General features: G+C 40.5%; 1 long non-coding RNA gene across 1 annotated transcript in view; it reads left to right on the top strand.

Moving 5' to 3' along the window:
- Window positions 1-19,832, top strand: part of LOC127478502 (uncharacterized) — a 138,737-nt gene that overhangs the window by 81,216 nt on the left and 37,689 nt on the right. The window contains exon 2 of the long non-coding RNA XR_007907242.1: window positions 5,351-5,445. This is a non-coding gene — a long non-coding RNA (uncharacterized LOC127478502). The remainder of the gene's footprint in view (window positions 1-5,350; window positions 5,446-19,832) is intronic.

The following is a 19,832-nucleotide window of genomic DNA, read 5'->3' as shown; positions in this document are numbered from 1 at the left end:
ACATATTCAAATAAACAGTGTTTAAGCTGTTGATGACAGCTTAACTACTTCATCCCAGAACGTTTTGACAAGCGATTTTCAACGTTTTGGTTTCCCAGGATTTTGACAACCCCCAAAAAGCATGAACTGAATTTATATGTCACATGTTTAATTTATTTGAGATGCATGTATTATGTTTCAAAAGCAATAAAGAGGGAGTTAAAGGACGGGCTGATACACTCTGTATTTATGATCATCAGCTTCTTCACCATGTCATTACAAGAAGCAAAAATGTTCAGAGATATGGAGTATGAAAAGCAGTCAAACTTTTTCTTTACCAACCCATCTGGATTGTGATTTATACAAATTGTTGATGTGATTTCTCTGTGACTTCACTGAAATCCACCAAACTGAACCCATTCTCACTGCTGGGAGCCTGAGATGCTTCCCGTGTACTTGGCTTCTGCCATGTGTGCCTTGTCCCCACATTGTTGGTTCTGTGGCCATTGAAGGGCCATGTAATGTTGCCTGAGTTCTGAGCAATGGTGAAGAAGAAAAGTAGATATTTTCTTACTAGAAAGGGGTGAATTTCTGTCTCTATATATCCCACAATATTGTCATCAGAAATAACACAAATATGTAAATTGATCTTCACTTTAATCACAAAACTGAAGTACAACCATGTGTTTAAACAAAATTTAATTTAGCTCTGGTTTGGGACTTTTCTTAGGTGTTCTGCAATTTGCTTTGCCTACATTAAGGCAGATAGAAAGATGGGGTTGCACCCTGTACCTTCCTGGGCCCTTGAGCAAGAAGTGGGGAAAAATACAAAGAGACAATTGCTTTCGTAAAGCTCCTGGACTGCATAACATATTTTGCTCAAAAAAAGTTCATATTTCAACATCATGCCTCAAAACCTTTTGGATATTACCCAGTATCTGGTAACTCAGTCATTACTGCTTGAGAGAATTCGAATAATTGAAATTTAGAATTGGACTATTAGAATTAAGTGTATTAGAATTATTGAAAAATCAGCATTTAACTTATTCAAAAATCAGGGTATTGCTATCCTTTCTGTACACTAGAATATCTCTTACTTTATTGTGTAAAAGAGTTGTTTCCATCAGTACTAAGCAGCACACGTCCATAATAATTTTTAAAGTAGGAGGAGCTACGTTATTTTACTAATTATTAACATCAAGGTAAAGCATATCAGTATAAATTATTATTTTATAAAAAAAGCTGTATAGGCACAACAGAAACCCCATGCATTCTAAATAAAATTTGAAACTTTAACTCTCCCAAAACTGATTTTTTTCTCCTAAACAAGCACGATTTTGAGAGTTTTTCACACACAAAAAAAATCTGACAGATTTCATCTAATTGCGAGTGTTTGCTTTTTAAGTATTAAAATTTCCCCTAAATTGAAAAATCTAACCTGAGTTAATCAAAGTGCTAATGATGGAGATCATATTTGGCTGTTCAGACATCCTAGAGTCAGAGCCCCTGGCCAGAGGGTCAGGTGTGATTTGCTTCATCCTTCATTAGTTGCTCCAGCTTTCTTCCGATACCTCATAAGTAGTATCTTTCTGATAATTTGGCAGTTTGAGCAAGTATTTAGTATCTGGCTAAATTGGCTCTGTGTTCTTTGCCTGGGCAGTGTTCTCTGCAGCCTCCTGCTTTGTGGAGGTGGAAGTAGAAGCATCAGTTTAGGAGGGGAGGCAGTGCAGCAGTTCCAGGGACACCTGGGTTTGATGGAGAGGGAAAGGGGAGAAGAAATCAGCCAGTGACATCCTTTCATTCTTTGAGGCAGGAGTTTTTTTTCCTGCCAGCTATCAGCAATTAATATTTTCATGATCAAAGAGAAGGAGGGAGTTGTTGAGGAGTACGATGAAGGTGCATTGATACCACAGCACATGTGTTGGGCAAGAAGCTGTCACAGAGCTGCTGTTCCCAACACCCTGTTCTGATAAATGTTACCTTAATTGTAGTGTGGGACTGTCTGAGTAAGTGCTCCCCATGAGTCCCTGACACTGCAGTGGAGCACGACCAGTGGATGAGTCAGCCCTGTAATACCTGCTAGGAATCTGGGTGTCCATGGTAGCTTGCTGGCAAGCCAAGAACAGGCACCTTTTTTTAGGTTTCCCCCTAATGGAGAGGGGAAAATTTGAGGAGACGTGACAGCTCTTGACAGTGAGAGGGAGATAGAGTTGCCTCCGTCAGGAAAAAATAGCTTCTTCTATAAGAATGAGTGGTTAGAAAAACGAAAAAATAAGCATTTTCAATATATTACAAACAAAATTATCTGCCAAAAGGGCAAGATAATTATCCTAATGTGATTTTTGACCAAGATAAATTTATATTATTCTATCAACTGGGTAACAATTTGAATCTTATGCAAAACCTAGAAATAAATCTAAAAAATATGATAATGTAATAAAATTGAAATTATTAGCAGTCCAAGTGCCATACTAGAGGCAGTAAAATCTTATAAGTTCCAATGGAAAATAGGCTAGTAAACCTGGAGTAAGTTACTTTACTTTAATCACTTGATAAATAGCTACAATGTTTGGAAGAATTGATAGTGTCATTATAGCAACATCCCTTTTTATAAACAGCCTGGTGCTGATTTGATTCTAATTGCTGCCAGAGGAACAGTATCAAAGTAGTGTTGCTCCAGCAGTGTAACCTGTGGGGTGAGCAGGAGGAGGATTAGCTGCCTGAAATGAAGAAAACTCTGTTTTTTCAAAGACACAGATTCTAATTCTGGGAGTGATGGAGGAGGCTGAGTAAATTCAGCGGTAGCAGAAACTACAGAGGAAATGCATAATGAAGAGAAAGCATAAAGTAGGCAAGACAGGCTCTTCTGAGTGAAAAAAACAGCGAGAGAGGTTGAGAGGTTTGAGCATGAACGTGTGTTTGCTTTCTCACCAGAAAGGAGTCTCCTTCTGGGCCAGTGTGTCCCCATTGCCAAACCACAGCTCTGACCTCCCTGGTGCTCGCCTTTGCTCTACCACAGGCCTGGCCTCATTCACAGCCCCTTTCTCTTATGTGACTTTCCAATATGGATATCTTAATTTTTTGCAAGCCCAGTATCAGACACCAAAGGCCTAATTTTTAAGACATTCTTAATAATTACAGCATCTTTGTATACAAGTGAGCAGTGAGTCCACCTTTTGGTGCCCATGAATGTACCTAAAAACGAAGACTGCTTTGCCAAATTTCATCTTTAACAATTCTGTCTCTACACTACCAATCCTGGATTTTACCCTTCTTGTGCTGCAATGCTATGAAGGAGGTATCAGCATTATACTGATGACTGCTATGACATTTGAGGGCAATAAATTTACATTTATGTGGAAAAAAACCTAGAACACATGCTCCCAGGCTGAGTCTTCTTCCAAAAGCTGACAAGAAGTTGTCTTATTTTGGGAATGGTAGGAAGAAAAGCAGGGTTCCATAAGGAGGGAACAGGAGGAACATGTTTAATAGTTTTGTCATGTTAGCAACAAACCCAAGAATAAACAGAAATGCAAAGGGGAGAGTTATTTATCTTTTTACACAAATCATGTGATAAGCTTCTCCCATAGATTGTGGACTAAGTGAAATATGTAAAATAGCTTATTGAAGAAAAAATTGCTTCAAGTGGGGCTGAATGGCTCAAGAGATTAGTGATGGGATAATAGCTTTTCTCCATTTAAGTGGTAGACCAGTTCAAATCAATTCTAGGTCCCTAGAGACTGGAAGGTGTTGCTATCCTGTGACTCCTTCACAGTTATTTGAAATGATTTTTTGGTCTCAATTCCATCCTTAGTTGCCAGAAAATTATCCCCAACCCAATCAGCACTGAATTACCTTGAGCTAACTGTTGTATCCCTCTAATGATGCACAACCCTCAAGGTTGTGTTATGAATGAAAGTTGTTTTATTTAGCACTACATTCCTGGTCAGAAATACTTTGTCTTCCCTGAAATGGACAGATTGCACAAAAGAAAAGGCAACTTGGAATATGATGCAATGTAAAAATCATTCTTTAAATAAATGTGATGATTTGGTCTTTTAATGTGGATCTCCTGGGAGAACAGGGCTATACTTTCAGCTGCCCCTCACTTGCACCCAGAGCCTGCCTGCCTGCAGGCTGGGTTGTGACTTTCCCCTACATCAGTGGTAATCATGGAGCAGGGCCACAACTTAGAAAATAGCTGTTGGTCATAAGTAACAACTAGAAAATTCAAACTGGCAGCGTGCCCTCCAGGTTTGTTTTGAAGCATCTATTTAATGTGTGGAGCTGGACCACTGAAGTGATGCTAGGGACATGCCAGCTTATGGCAGCTCAGGATCTTGCCTATCAATTTTATTTTGAAAGATTATAACTAGTAAAATAGCAGACGTTGATTACTCTGCCAAATGTAAAGATTAGCAAACAAGTAAGAAGAAATTCTAACCAAGCCAAGGAGGACTGGGATCTTTTAGTAGCTCTAACAGTAGGTCTAGAGCTGGTGAACCACATCAGAATTCATATTATTCAGTGTACCAAGGAAAAAAGACTCGTGGGGTTATTAGAGAAGAATCTCAGCAATTCTGTGTGTCTGACTCCTTGAAAAAAAACCAAATAGGATATTATGACAATACAAAGGTGTTGGAGAATTGAAGTCACATGTTTATAGCCACATTTTCTATAGAACTGTTGCAATAGAGATTTGGTTGCAGTTGCCACACAGGAAAAATTTTATTTTTGCCTTAACCCAGACAGCTCTAGGTTTAAGAACGCTCATCAGGGTGGAAGGCTAAATGGGTTAAGGAAATAAGGTGACCTATGGGAACTTTCATTATTATGTGGAGCCTTGATGAGTGAAATGAGAGGAACTGCTCTCCGTCATGAAAGGCTGAAATGTCGAGGGAGCAATCGCAAATTAATCTATTAAGAATAAGTAGGAGGCTGAACAGTGTGACTCAAAAGGGTGGAAATGTATGAAATAAACTGCAGTGTAAAATCACAATGACTTCTATACACAATCTTAAAGACATCCATCTATGATTTTTACAATGAAAGAGGGATTTCTGTATGTGTTTATATGTGAGGCAGAGGTTAAGCAAATTAAATTGGTCTCTTTCTATTCAGGTACTCCCAATATTTGTAATGACCAGGCTTGAATTAGAAGTTGTGTTCCTATTTGTGTGGCCTTAACCAGAACAATATGTCAGGAATTTTTGAGGGTTATTTTAAAGATATACAAATAAAATGCCTCACAGGCAGTTTTCTGTGTGGTGATTTTCCTGTTTTGCTGTGACATTTTTAACCTGAATTTAATGTTTGTAAAAGGTGCTATTTGATGACACAGTGTAACTGAAAGCCTCTTTTTTATTGACAGATCATGCACACTCAAGGCTGGAGAAATTCCTCTGTGTCAGACTGGTGAAGTACACCCCCACAGCCTGAAGGAATGAACTTCCAGGAGGAATAATGGTAGGTCCATGTCAGTCAGTCCAATATTAGGTTAAATGTTGCCGCATGATTATTTTTAAAGAGTTCACAACCAAGGAATTCGAAGAGAGGCATGAAAAGTTACCCAACTGACAGGACTGTATGGGTTTTTTTCTCTGCTCCCCAGCAGTGGTTGCAGCTTTCTGGTGTGTTAATGCTTTATTCACTAGTGGATGGTCTGAGACTTGACAAAGGTTACCAAGTGCATTTTGGTGGAGCTGATCCTGTAGGATGTACCCGCCCCTCACCGTGGTACTTGGGAAGTGAGGGTCTGTTGTCTGCTCAGTGCCCACCCGTGATGCCAATCTTTAGGCCTCAATGTTAATCATTTCACAAAGCTCACGTAGTTTCAGACTTCTACCTTTGCCAGCTTATTATAGTCTAGGAAGATGAGATGTGACTATGCTGAGATACAACCCCCAGTGATGGCACTTTATAATACTGTATAACTGGAGGATTGCTATTGTAGGCAGAGAAAAAGGCAATAAAGCAGCATTGATATCCTGCCTGCCCTCTTACAGGAGTTATTGAATCAAACCTACCAGAACTGCCAGACAAACAATTTGCAGCTGCAGTCTGAAGCCTGACAATGACACAGAATCAAAAAGAAATAGTTGGAGTGCATGGGCTTGTGAACTCCTCTGCGACCCACCACAGCAGGCTCCCTAGGATTGTTCTCCTCTTTCTGGTCCTTTCCCTGTACAATTCCTTCTCTTTACTTCCCTTTCCTCTCTCCCATTTTCTCTCCTATGTCTTGCCATTTTCAGTTCCTCACACCTTTTCCTTTCTCTCTTTCATTGCCTCTCTATTTCCTTCTATTGCCTCCAATATACCTCTTGCTTCTTGCTTGTTTTTACTTTGTGAGTTCAAGTGCTCTCCTGTGTTTCTCATTGTTTCCGTTTCTGTAATTCTTTCTTGGTTTTGATTAATTTAATCCTCTCCCAGTTTCCCATACTCTCTCCTATTCTCCCTTCTCTGCTGTATTTTTTTTCTGTTTCATTTCCCTCTCTGTTTTATTTCTCATTGTTTCTTCTTCTTCTCCTCCTGCCAATTCTTCTACCTTTATTTTTCTTGAACAACATTTAGCCAGTAGCTCTATGTTGCTCTTACTCCTCAAATGTGAGAATTTAAACATTTCCAGTGCACTAGGATTTCCAAAGTGCCAATCCAGCTCAACTAAGGGGAACTGATGTGGTTTGGCTCTGCTGTCTATGAAGAGAGATACTGCAAAAGCCAGCGTAACAGTAGCACTCACCAGTACTCTCTGGCTCATGACCCTATGCTCGTAGTTAGATTCAGAGCTTACCAAATTAATGGGTTCTAGATCAAGTACCATCTTCCTGTCTTTTCCTTTAATAGAAATCTCAATGCTCTCAATTTCCTGTAGTTTTGCTTCGGCTCAGGGGACTGTGGTAATTTTTTTTGTTTGTTAGTTTGTTTTTAAATAATTTTTTTAAGGCACATATAAAGTACACAGGGTTCAATGAAAAAGGGCCATACTATGAAATGTGTTCAGGCTCCTATATATATATATATATAATAATTCCTAGTTTTTGCATGCTTGTAACAGTTATCTACTATTTGAAGAGTATTTTTCCATTCCCTTTCTTCTCTTCTAACCACTGTCTAACCGTTACCCTTCTAAAATTTTGATGTAGAGTCTTCTAGATGGCTGGCAGGAAGGTTGATAGTGCAAAATCTTTTTTACTTATTTTTTTTCCCCACTCATCTTAAGATACAGGCTCAAGTTATGTTACAGGCCTGATGATGGGGTTTTTTTCAATTACTTTGTTTTTTTCAAGTCCCTTGTTTTACTTTATTTCTCTATTCTCTTTGCCCAACCACTTCCACTTAGAAACATTGTACCTAAAGGGAGCTTAGTAGAAGGCTGGAGAGGAAATTTCCTAGGGGCAGGTGTTGACAGGACAAGGGGGAATGGTTTCAAACTGAAAGAGAGTAGGTTTAGATTAGATATTAGGAATAAATTCTTTACTGTGAGGGTGGTGAGGCAGTGGAACAGGTTGTCCAGAGAAGTTGTGGATGCCCCATCCCTGTGAGCGTTCAAGGATGGGGCTCTGAGCAACCTGGTCTGGTGATCTTTAAGGTTCCTTCCAACCCAAGTCATTCTATGATTCAATGAATATTTTCCCCCTTCCTTTCAAAAAGTGTTTGATATTGCTGGTTATTTATATGTTCTATGAGAGCCCCACTACAAGGTGACCTCCTGGGAGGGGGGCTGCTGCAAAGGCCGACTCCTACTGCTCTCCTCTGGGCACACCAAGGCAATCCCACCTCTGGAGGGCTCTGGAACTGTGGAAGCTGTTGGAGAAGGGGAGCAGGGTGCTCACCATCCCATAGCTGATTACTAGCAGGCCAAGAAACCAAGTCAATCTAAGATCTCATTGACATGATGCCACCTCTCCTTGTGTAATACTATGTATAACAGGAGCACGAGAGAAACTCTTCCTTCCTCTTCCAGTTTGTCTACTTCCTTCTGTCTTTCCAGCTAATTCTCCTGTGGAGTTCAGTGCTGGTGAAAAGGGAAAGAAAATCAGCTCCTGTATAAGCAAACCCTTTCTGCTCTGATTGGATTTTTCTCCTTTTGTCTGCTTCTTTATTTGATTTAAAACCTTAAACTCCTCAAAGGTTTTCCATTAAGATTTTGAGTACAATTTGGAATGGGGGGAGCAGTCAGAGCATTACCTAAAAAGTGCCAGTTTATTTTTAGCTAATGGAAGAGGAGGGCTGATTGGATTAGGCCAGCAATGTGAGTACCTGATGCAGACTGCTATCAACACATCAACAGCAGAAGAGTTAAGTAGAGTTTCTTTCACTTTCTCTCACTCACCCCTTTTACCCTCTCCTGCTTTGCCTTCTTCACCCAGTAACTGACACTTGCAACAGCAGTGCAAATTCTTGGGCATGTTCTAGTACTGGTCAATACAGGAGTAAATCTCGCAGTCCCTCCTGCTGTTTTGCATTTGCCACCTGACAGCAGTGGATGCTCAGGAAGACTGAGGGGTGAGGTTTTAAAGCTTCAGACTGGGTTTTAGCCATGTGACAGCTATTAAAGCAATTGGGAGCCAGGTGGCTAAAATCCAGTGCAATTCTTTGTAATGGTACCCCTGAGAGCGCCCATCTCCTTTTAGCACTACTATTGATTAGGCAATTCTTGACTTTGAGAAACAAAATTGGTGTGTGCATCAAGGTTCTTTTCCTCAATTTGGCCTGGTTTGAAATTAATCGTTCACCTTGAGCCATTATTGTAAGCAGCTTTAAGCTTTGATAAATTTCAGTGTGATTTGAGTTTTCTATCACCCTTCTCTATGGAGGCCTGTTGTTTACTAGTCTTCTCTAGGACATCTCTAGAGCTGTTTGGTCTTTATCCCCATCTCCCGCATTGATCCTGTTATGTTGTCCAGTGTGATTGTCCAAGCTCGGTAAAACGCTGGGGGCTTTATTTAATGGCTGCACACAGTGCACAGTGGGCAGCACTGAGGCCAGCGGGTACTTGGTTTTCAGTAGGTACAATGCATTTTATGAGGTAGGCCATGTTATGTCTTAGCATATTGTCCAGACTCTCCCTCTGCCTTGACTAACATGATGTGGTGTTCTTAGAGGGAGCACATAAACCACAAGAAGTTCCTCCTAACTTCAAAGTATTTGATGTTTACTAGGGGACAAAGTGCCACACAAAGGTACATGAATGTATACTTATGTTTGTGAGAAGGTGAAAATAAATGGATGGTAAAAAATAAGGAAGGCACTTCCCCAACCCTCTCACTTTTTGCACTTCCTTTCCAGTGTATTCCCTGCTACTCTTTATTTTTCTAAAGTGTAGGAAGATTCTTCAGCATGTCATGTCATTATTTGTGAAGAGGTAGGACAGTTTCTGCATGAGGATGTGCCCTTTGCTTTGGGAGTTTAATGCATCTCTTTCTTTTAGGTGTTCTAGAGTACTCTTGTGAACTGTTAGGTAATGCTAAGCACTGCCGCAAGTGACTGGCATTGAATAGCTTTTTCCTGCAATAAAACCCAAGGTGAAAGCTGGACTGCACCTAGATAGAAAAAGTTCTCAAGCTGGTCCAGTGCTTCAGGAGCCAGTAGGCTCTAGAAGTGTGTGAAGGCTCTAGAGTCTGTTGCTGCACCACATCTCTCAGTGCTTCCCCTTTCCTCCTTGTAGCCCTTCCATTGCTCTCAGTAATCAGGCCAGAGGAGGTGATATTTAGCATTTCTGTGTTGCTAGAAGAATTTTGTTGGGATGTTTGGGTGAGAGATGAAATGCAAACAAGTGAATTGGAGATGGAAAGGAAATTCAGAAACACAGGCTTCAGAAAAATGACTGCTTCTTATTCCCATTTCTGTTCAAAATGGAATAAAGCAGCTCCTTGGGTGCCACAGTCAACCCAGGAAGTCCATCACCCCTTTGCCAAAGAATGTTGATTTAGGAGCCCCACAAGCTGTTTTATAAGACATTCCTATCTGTGTTGAGTTGGGAAGTTGTCAAAGCCCAAAACATTCTGTTTGAACAAGCTGTTGTATTCCAATGAGAAGATGTTTCATCTGAAATTTCATAGGCAGTTCTACTAAAAATTCAGCTCATCATGAGCTTAATGTGAAATGTGATGCTAAGATTACATGGACAGTATTCCTGTTGGACTGAGATGGAGCTCCAAGAAAAAGAAAAGTATGCACCACCTCTCCCAGTCAAGTTCAATGGTGGTTTTTCTGGAAGGATATTTTTAGAAATCCCAGCAGAATGACAAATTCCAAGCTCTGTTAAATATGTGTGTATACATGTGTACATATATATATATATATATACAATGAAATGATACAGAGCACAATTAGTGCAGAAACATGAATATTTAAAAATCTGAGGCAGATTGCCCAAGCCTGTGTAAAAATACATGCACCTTTGGTATTGGAAGCCTTGCCAAACTAATTAATGAAACATATGCAAGCGTTCTACTTTGCAAACATCCTTTGTATTTCACTAGATTCTCAGAAATCAGTATGGGGAATCTGATAGGAAAAGGTATTTGATCTTTAAATTGTTGTTGTTGCAGCAAAACACATCTTTATACTGTTTTACATTCACAGCTAATACTATGTCACAAAGTCTGAGATTTGTAAAGAGCTTTATATTTGTACTAAATCCTGTGTTCTAATCGAGGTTTGTCAGTCACACATCTGAAACCAGTGATTTTCCACAAATATTTTAAGTGAATGTAGCTTCTGTGCATAGAAACAAACCAGATATTCCCCATGTAGGTAGCACTTGCCACATGGGAGGTACTGTAGACATAAAAATGCTGAAGGGCAGAAGGGGAGCTCCTTCCAGAGTTCAGCAAGTGGGCTCACGATCTCTGACTCTCACTCTCTTCTGCAATGTTATTCCTGTTTTGCAGACCGAAACAGAGGGCCAAAGAGGTTGGGAGAACAGAGCTGTGCTTTGATGGTGAGAGAGGAGAATGTATGTGTAGTTTTCTTCAAATGGCTTTTGATTCTTTTGCGTTGTGCTCTCCTTTTGAGCCAAATTGCCAGTTGGTTTTCCAGACTGGGGAGAGCAGCAGGGATCAATAGTGAAAGGAGGGAATTAATACCAAATTTGATTCTACCCATTGTGCAGTCCTGTTTATTTGCAAATAACATAGGAGGTTCCATAGCCTTTCCTGAACACAGGAAAGATTCTACAGTGGTTAATGGATTTGCTATCAGATCTAAAGCATCCCTGAGCCAACACTCTTGTCTGCTCCTGCCTGTTATTTTTGGGTTTGTTTTTTCTTCCCAGCTTAAGTGTGTCTGAAATCCTTTGTCCTGCCTGGTTCATAGCAGCAATACCAGTTTGGAAGGTAACCATTCGGTTCAACTGCTGCTTAAAATGTTTTGTGACCTCTTTGTTTTGGTTAATGGCCCCTGTTGCTTCATGTAGCTGATTTCTTAAAAGAATTTCTTATTTTTTCCTATATCCTAAATATAGGGCTGTAAATGTGTCTACAGATCTAAGCAAGGCTTCATTAACTCCTTCACGGGAAAATGTTTAACTACATTAAAGTATTAATTACAATATAAAAGTGAGAAACAGTTGTGTCCAGGAATTCTGAGCTAATATAAAACATTGCTGCTTCCCCTGACCTCAGTGGAGCAGCACCATTTTATGTCAACAGAAGCTGTTGTCTACCAGCAGTCAGAGATGTTTGCTGCTGATCATAGTTTTTCTTCCCCTTGCTCCCTATTGAAGCATTTTTAGTCCACACATTCAAACACAGGCTCAGGAGTGTTGTTTTCTTAGTTCTCCATAGGGAAAATTTAACGACTGGGTATCACCTGCCTAAAGAACTGAAGTGATTTTCTGTGACCAAAGGGCTTCTCTCCTCAGTGCCACAGGTTCTTTTTTTCTCCATGAGCACCAAAGTTGATCGGTGACCTCTCTGGTATGCTACATTTATGGCATCAAAGAAATCAGTGAGTCACAACTGCTCTACTCAAATTGATTTCCAATCCTCTAATCTTGATGCACCTCCCAGTAAAGCAGTGAGGGGATGCTTCTTGATAGGTCTGTCAGCAGTTTTCTCCTGAAACTGCAAAAGATATATCCCAAATTGATCAATAAAACTGAAGAATTTTCCCAGAAATTCTTGGGGCAAATACCTGGGACTTCTCTCGTGCTTTTACCATGGAGATAAAGAGCAAATGTACCAAGCTGCACTAAAGACTCATAGCTTGGTTTTGCTGGGAGATAGTACCAGGAGATTTTGTGTCTTACAGTGTATTGGTGTCTCAAACCCTGGAAAGAGGAATGACAAAGCAAAGTGACAAGGTTGTTATACCAGGCTAGTCCTGAGGCATCCAGCTAAAACAATGGGAGGCAGTGGCCAAGGAAGGAATGTGTTTAAGAGAACTGTAGTATCTCACAGTCTTTGTGCCATGCTGTCTGTACATCTCCCTTCAGAGGACCTGGGAGCTTCAGCTCAGTGTAGCAGGGTGCTCTGGGAGCCATCCAGGAACACATCATCCCCCAAGTGGAGTGCCTTGCTGAGGGGTGCGTTTGAATGACACATTGCAGTCCTCAGTGGAAGAGTATTAGTTTGATTTCCTGTGGAATAGAATACCCAAGAACAGAATAAAATCAGCATTTGGAAAACATTCTGTCCCTCTCTACACTGATTTTCCAAAGCCGCTTTTCACTGCATGCCTAGAAGGTCCCATTCAATTAGAAAATGTAGAAGTGCATGTACATGGTTTAAAGCTGTGCATGGGAGGCTGTTCTATTTTCCAGGCTCTTAAAAATGTGACCACAGAGGATATCAACACAGATTTGTGGGATCATCTTAGAAAAGGTTGGATATAAAGTTTTGTTTGCAAATACATATGCCATCAAAACTTGATTTAGCAATGCTGTTTATCATTTGATCAGATAAAAGAATATTAGCTCTTAAAAATGAGACACAAACTGAATTCCCTTTTCAGTGCAGTATATAATAATACTTTATTTCTCTGGGCTTTTATAGCTCTTTTTGTCATCCAAACAGACACATGCAGAAGTAGCCTTTGAGCCTCTTCCTACTGTTTCAACATGACAGTTGTTTAAAGCAGCAGAGGTCCAGGTGTAAAGGGGGTATGAAACTTTGAAATGTCCTCTGGTGATTTTTGCTTCTGTGGTTTAAATGCTCCTACCTGCAGCTATTCCCCTGCTGTGCTGCTGGAATTAACCACGAGCAGCCAGACAGAGACCTGTGCAGCACTTCCCCAGCACCTCTGATGCTGTGCCCTGACGTGGGGAGGTAAAGGCACATTGGTCTGCATGGGCTGGTAGTGAGTAGTTGGGACAACGGTGCCTGAGACCTCTGCAGCCACATTCCCAGGAGACTGTCATCATCAGGATTGCAACCCTTTTTTCATAAGGAGGTTCTGTTCAAATCAGAATAAATCCCTCATTTCTGACTGTCTGGTGTACTGCAGTGGAATAAAATCAAGCTTGATCCAAAGTTCACTCCTCCGGAGTTTTTCTTCTGGCTGCACGGGGCTCTGAAATAAACCCAATAAATAGCTTATGAGCAAAATTGTGTAGAATTATCAACATGCAACTGTCATGCTGCATTTGTCTCATGTTGTTAGCCATTATGAAAGCCTGCATAATTCTGGAGCAGGACAACAGTTTCCACACAGCAAATTGCATATCGTGTTTGCCAACCCACAAAACATCACAATATTTGTTTTGAAACTTTACAGTGCTATCAAGGGCAAATTCACTTTATCCGTACAAATAGCCCCGTTGAGAAAACTTAGATAACATGTGCAAGGAAGAGCGGGCAGAACTTGTCTCCAGGCATGAGAGAAGCAAATCTGGCTTCCTTCTGTGGTGGAAATAGGGAATGAGTAAGCACAGAGCAGGAGAGTTATATTACTGGCAAGTGTACCACCAGGGACTCAGGGAGAAAATGTCAGGATACAATTGAGATAATGGTTCTCTGGCTCCCCAAATTCATACCTTGCTCACCTTCCTACCTCGGTCATTTGGAAAGACTGCTTTTCTGTAGGTTTTCTGTAGGTTTCATGTGAGGCACAGCATCCTCCAGTGCACCTTTGTACTTCCACAGATCAAATTTGGTGTGAATGAGCTTACCACTGTCAGAAACAACAGTCCCATTTTTTGGAGATAGAACTAGCTTGTATGCCTTATGTTTTGATTTGGGTTATTAAAGGACTTTTAAAGTTTATTTTATTCTTAACCACTGCAGACAGCATTGAGTTTAGGCTCAGTTTTAGGTGGAAAAGGGTTTTTTACATTCCACCACCTATCTTGACAGATTGTATGTGTGCCAGAGGCAGTGGTCTTAACCCTGGATCAAAACCTAATCTCTCCCGCTTTCGTAAAACCTTTCCCTCTAATTCTCTCTCTGGTAAATTATATTCTGTTCTTTGCCCTTGAATAATTTTAAAATGTATAGAATAAATGTGTGTGTGTGTGGGGGGGTTCTGTTCCATTGAGCGATACCTGGTAATCAAAATACTGCATTCATATCTTGCTGCAATGATCTCATTTCTATTGGGACAGCACTCCTCCGAGCACAGGCCCGTGTTGTGTTCATCCTGTTACAACCAGATAAACTCATAATGTAGACAGATAAGAGCTATGCTCATTAATCTATTAATTGCCTATTGTCAGTTGTCAATATGTTTCGCTTGATGGGAAACTGGAAGATTAGTTTGTATTGTGAGGATGTAGGTTTTTGTTCTGTATTACTATTATTTTATTTTGATATGTGGCATACTACGGAATGACATTCAAGCTTGTGGCATCTCACCCGAACAAGTAGAGCTGTCTGCTTTTTAAGTTTCTGGAACCAAAAAAGTGCTATGCCCCAAATGGCTATGAAATAAAAAACATATTTTCAATCGGAGGACCCCGAAAGAGCTGTGACTATGTTGAGTAACACGTTTGTTGTTTTTTTTTTATGATGGGCATTCAGGACATTCTTAAAATCAACACAGCCTGAGATACCCTGATTTCCCGGGGAAGCTGAAACTCTGTAGGGACTTCATTGTTCGCTGGAAATTTGAGACTGATTTTGTCTGTGACTGGAGCTGCTGGAGCAAGATTTTATTATAATTGTGTGACCTTTAATACGCTATGAAGAGATTTCAACTTCTCTATTTTTCTAACCTATAACAAATCAAATGTTTTACTATAATGTACAGTCACCAAGTTTACACCTTAAGAAGGGTGATTTTCAAGGGCTTGTCTCTACAAAGAACAGTGGAGCAGAGACAGTTTAAAAAAAAAAAAAAAGGAAAAAAGAAGGGAGAGGAACATCATAGAAGCACTTTATAGACCTATTTGAATCACAGCTTTAAGTCATTTATATCATGACCAAAAAGCCCATCCATGTGTGTATTTAATAATGATGGCCAATTCTGAACGGAGACTGGAAATTTTCCTCTCCGTGGCATGAAGCAAAAAAACCCCTCACTGTTTCTGAGTTGGTAACTTGACCTGTTTGAATTATTTTATTACTTGCGAGACTGTCAGCCAGCATTTAAACTCTGAGGACAGATCTGGGGACTGAATTCTGTGGAACTACCATAGTTAAGAGCAGCCGACGATTAGGCAGTTGGGGTATTTTCTAGGCACACTGAGGCAGCTCTGTCTGACAAATGGCAGCTCATCCATGGGGCAGTGATCTTCATGCCATCCATGCACAGGTTTGAAGGACACAGCCAGATCTTCCATATGGTCCAGGACGTGTGTTGGTGCTACTTACCTTGGCTTAAGAACTGACCTTCCTTGTTTCCTTCCTTGTTTCCTTCCTTGTTTCCTTCCTTGTTTCCTTCCTTGTTTCCTTCCTTGTTTCCTTCCTTGTTTCCTTCCTTGTTTCCTTCCTTGTTTCCTTCCTTGTTTCCTTCCTTGTTTCCTTCCTTGTTTTTCTTCCTTGTTTTCCTTCCTTGTTTATTACCTTAGGTAGACAAGGTGCGTTCTCCTTTTGCTGCAGTCCCCCCAGTGACAGGTAGAGGAATCCACTTGCGAGATCCAGAGGTCTCTGTTATGACAATCAAGGTTGGTTACATAGAACAGAGTTTAATCAGATGCATTTTCTCACGATGTGTGTGTGGAACCAGGCTTCTATTTCAAATTTCCGAGGAAAAAAAAATCATTACTGAAATGTGTTTGGGTCTTTTAATGTCCAAAGAAATTCTGTTTTCTCTTGCTATTTTACTCTTCTGGGCTTCTTTCTTTCTGTGAAAAGTTAAGGAGGGAAATATATTTAAATTAAATGAAATTACATGAGAGAAGAAAGGATGAAAAAAATATCTCCCTTTCTACTAAAAATGTGCCAAACCTCTTTAAAGTGGGAAAATTACTTTTCTCAACTATCATTAATGTTTTAGCCTAATTTCCCCCCAGTTTTGGAAAGCCACGGGCATTACAATTTTACTCTTTCTCATCTCCTCTAAACTTCTTCAGAAGAGAAGGCATTTTGGAACATGACACCAGAGCAAAAGGTAAAATAGGAAAAACAGGAAGAGAAGAAAATCTCTGGCTAGAATTCAGATATCTGTATTCACTGGACACCAGTCAGATATTTGTATTCAGAGCCTCAAAGGTAGAAAATGATAGAAAGGTGTGAATGGAAGTTTAATGCTTTGAAAACTTATTTAAGAGTAAATGTGATCCATTTAAATGCCTCAAAATAGAAAAATTCAAAATACGGAAATTTTTTGCGTCTTCTCGTTTCGACACTTCTTTTCTTTTACATGAATGTGGCTGAACTCAGGGGACCCTACACACAAAATACATGTCATATCCTTTCCCTAAGTATTTATTCACTGATAAGGACTGAATTGCAGAGATTAAATGCCTCACTTTTAGTCCCACAGGAAATATATGGCATAGTCTTGAAATGGAACCAGTTCTCCCAAATCCAAGATGAATGCCTAAGCCTAAATCTCACTCTTCCTTATCATACTTTGTTTCTCTTTTTTTCCAGTACCTTCTCTAAACATTTCTTTTGTTTGGTTCCTTGAGTTCAGTGGTCTCAGCTTGTTGCAAGCACCCCAGAATTTCACCCTTTATGTTTTTTTCCCTTTGTACATTGCCTATATATTGAGTTGCTAGCTTTGCATTTCTTCTTGCTCCCGGATCTCTCCCTACTGTGCAGAAGGTGACAGCTTCAGGAACTCAAGGTTTTGTCATTTTTGACCTGTGGGGTAGTGCACACCCCTTTTTAGACCATGTGCCATTGTAAGTCAGCCCCTTTTGATCCAGTCTCTGTCCCCTTTTATTGACCAGCTCCCCTATTTCCACTAAATGTTTCAACCCTGCTGCCTCCCTTTGTGCTTCCTTTAATTCTCAATATTTCTGCAGCAGAACTGAGCCTGCCATCAGTTTGTTTAGTGGAGCAGAAGACAAAGCCAGGCTGGTGCTGGTGCTGATGAATAGGTCATCAGTGACAGCAACCTGTGCCGCAGAAGTTAGCCCCCACTGACACTGTTTTCAGTCCACTTGAATGGAAGCTCCTGGGAGTCTTTCTTTAAAGAGCCCAGGGGTGAGGAAGGCAGGAAAAGGGAAAGAAAAGGAACAAAATAATTATAGCAATAACACTCCAACTTTCTCAGTTGTGCATGGACTCGGCTAATTGAAATGAGAAGTACTTTGGGTACCTGTAGATGTGGTAGGTTAAGAGGTTGCTCTTTTTTCCCACTGTGGGAAATGGGGCACAGTGACTTTCTGCACCTCTAGATTTTCTCTCCATTACTAAGTTAGGTGTTGTCATCTTTAGAAACAAGGTCTCCATAAGCCTTTGCCCTTATTGAATGAGGTATAGCAGTGCTCAGGAAGGGAAATGATCCTTGTCTGGGCCATCTAAGGGAGACAGCATCCAGTACTGCAGCTCTGACTCCTCCTGACCGAGCTAAACCTGCACCTCTGTGGTGACTAACTGCAGAGCCATGCCTACCAGGATAAGAGAGAGAGGTGCTGGGAATGCACATAACAAACCCCATCTTCCAGTGCTTCTAGAACATGCATCTTTCATCCAGAGATGAAATTGTTTAATTTTCTAATTAAACAATTAGGTGAGGGGGTTTTTTTATCTAAATGAACTCCATTTTATTTAGATACAATTGGAAACAGCAACTGTCTTTGCTAGATGATGCTGAGGCTCAAACTGCATTAGTCTTGTGGATCAAACCCGTTTGAGTTATAGACATAGGAAATTATACGTATATAAGTGAAGCAAACATGTAATGGGTAAGACTGGAGAACCAGCTCTTTATTAAGCAGAAAGCCAGTTTTTTAAATGGTAGTAGGGAAATAGTTTTAACAGGTTTGCAACAGATATATAGCCAGAAATTAAAATAGAAATGCAAAAGAAGAGGCAGACGCTGAAAATTTTCAAATCTAACTTTGTAATGTAATGTAATGGATTTTCTTAAAAACCTCCAGATAATTAAATCTTTGTTCACAGATTATATAACAAATACTTGGGGGATATAGGCTTTCCCCATAGACATAGGGAATGCATTTTATGAAAAAAACTGGATGTGATTTTAATGTAGAAGAAGAGGAGGAGAAACATTAATGTAAGAGTTCAGGGACCAACATGAATTTTTTTTCTGTTTCTAAATTACAATGAAGAACATGCAACTAAAACTGATCAAAAACGGTAGAAAATACCACTGAATAATTTTTGGGTTTTTTTTCTGAATGAGTGTCAGAAGAAAACCTAATCACAGTATATGCGTATATTTCTTGTACACACTGCTCCCGGTTTTACACAGGCTGTTTACCTCAGGGAGTTAATTTTCATAACATTTTCTGGTTCTGCAAAAACTCTGAGGTCTCCTAATAAATTTCACATAGCTGACCCGTATGGCAAGAAGCTTGTTCCTTAGTCTCACAGTCTGTATTTATGTAGTGTCTGTTTTATTCAATAGAAGGCCATTTCTAAATCACTTAAGGAATGTGATGATGGGGATGCCAATAATCAGAAGAGGGAAGGCACTAAGTTTTGGAGTATAGCATAGCTTCCAAATCATGTCATTTCTAGAAATTGTTAATGTTTTGGTGCTGTAAACAGAGTTTAAACATGACCATTGCCAGGATGGATTGATTTTTCTTTGAGGAAAATGAAGCTGCATCGTATTGCATTGGTTTACTTTGTGGTATGTCTACCAGCTGACTGTGGTGTTGTTATTGCATGTCTTCCTCATCTTGCTGCTTGAAGTGCTGTGATGCATGGGCAGCTCACAAACACCTTTTCACGACTGCTTCTCAGTAGTTAGGAGTTGTGATTGTAGCCCCATGGCTCAGCTTTGCTGAAACGAGCACACCGAGGACAGAGAGCTCCCCATCCCACCATGAAGGTGCAGGGTGAGAGCCAGGCTAGTACAACTGCAGTCTACAACTTTCTCATGAGGGGAAGAGGAGGGGCAGGCACTGATCTCTTCTCTGGGGTCACCAGTGACAGGACCCAAGGAATGGCCTGAAGTTGTGTCAGGGCAGGTTTAGGTTGGATACTAGAAAAAGGTTCTTGCCCCAGAGGGTGGTTGGGTACTGGAACAGGCTCCCCAGGGAAATGATTACAGTACTAAGCCTGATAGAGTTCAAGAAGTGTTTGGACAACACTCTCAGGCACATGGTGTGACTCTTGAGGATGGTCCTGTGCAGGGCTAAGGGTTGGACTCAATGATTCTTATAGGTCCCTTCCAATTCAGCATGTTCCATGATTCTGGGAACTGGAGCTAGAGAGCAGCAGGCAATGGGAAGAGGGCACAATGCTGGAAGTCTGTGTGCCTTTTGTTAAAGCAGCATAGGCAGTGGGCTGGCTTAAGATGTGGCCCTGACAGTTTTTCCCATCGTCCAT

The sequence above is a fragment of the Manacus candei genome, unplaced genomic scaffold (genome assembly GCF_025592945.1).
Source record: "Manacus candei isolate 608988 ecotype Guabito, Panama unplaced genomic scaffold, ASM2559294v1 h1tg000060l, whole genome shotgun sequence".
NCBI lineage: Eukaryota > Metazoa > Chordata > Aves > Passeriformes > Pipridae > Manacus > Manacus candei.
Note: the sequence above shows the minus strand (reverse complement) of the source record. Positions and strands in the feature narration are given on the sequence as shown.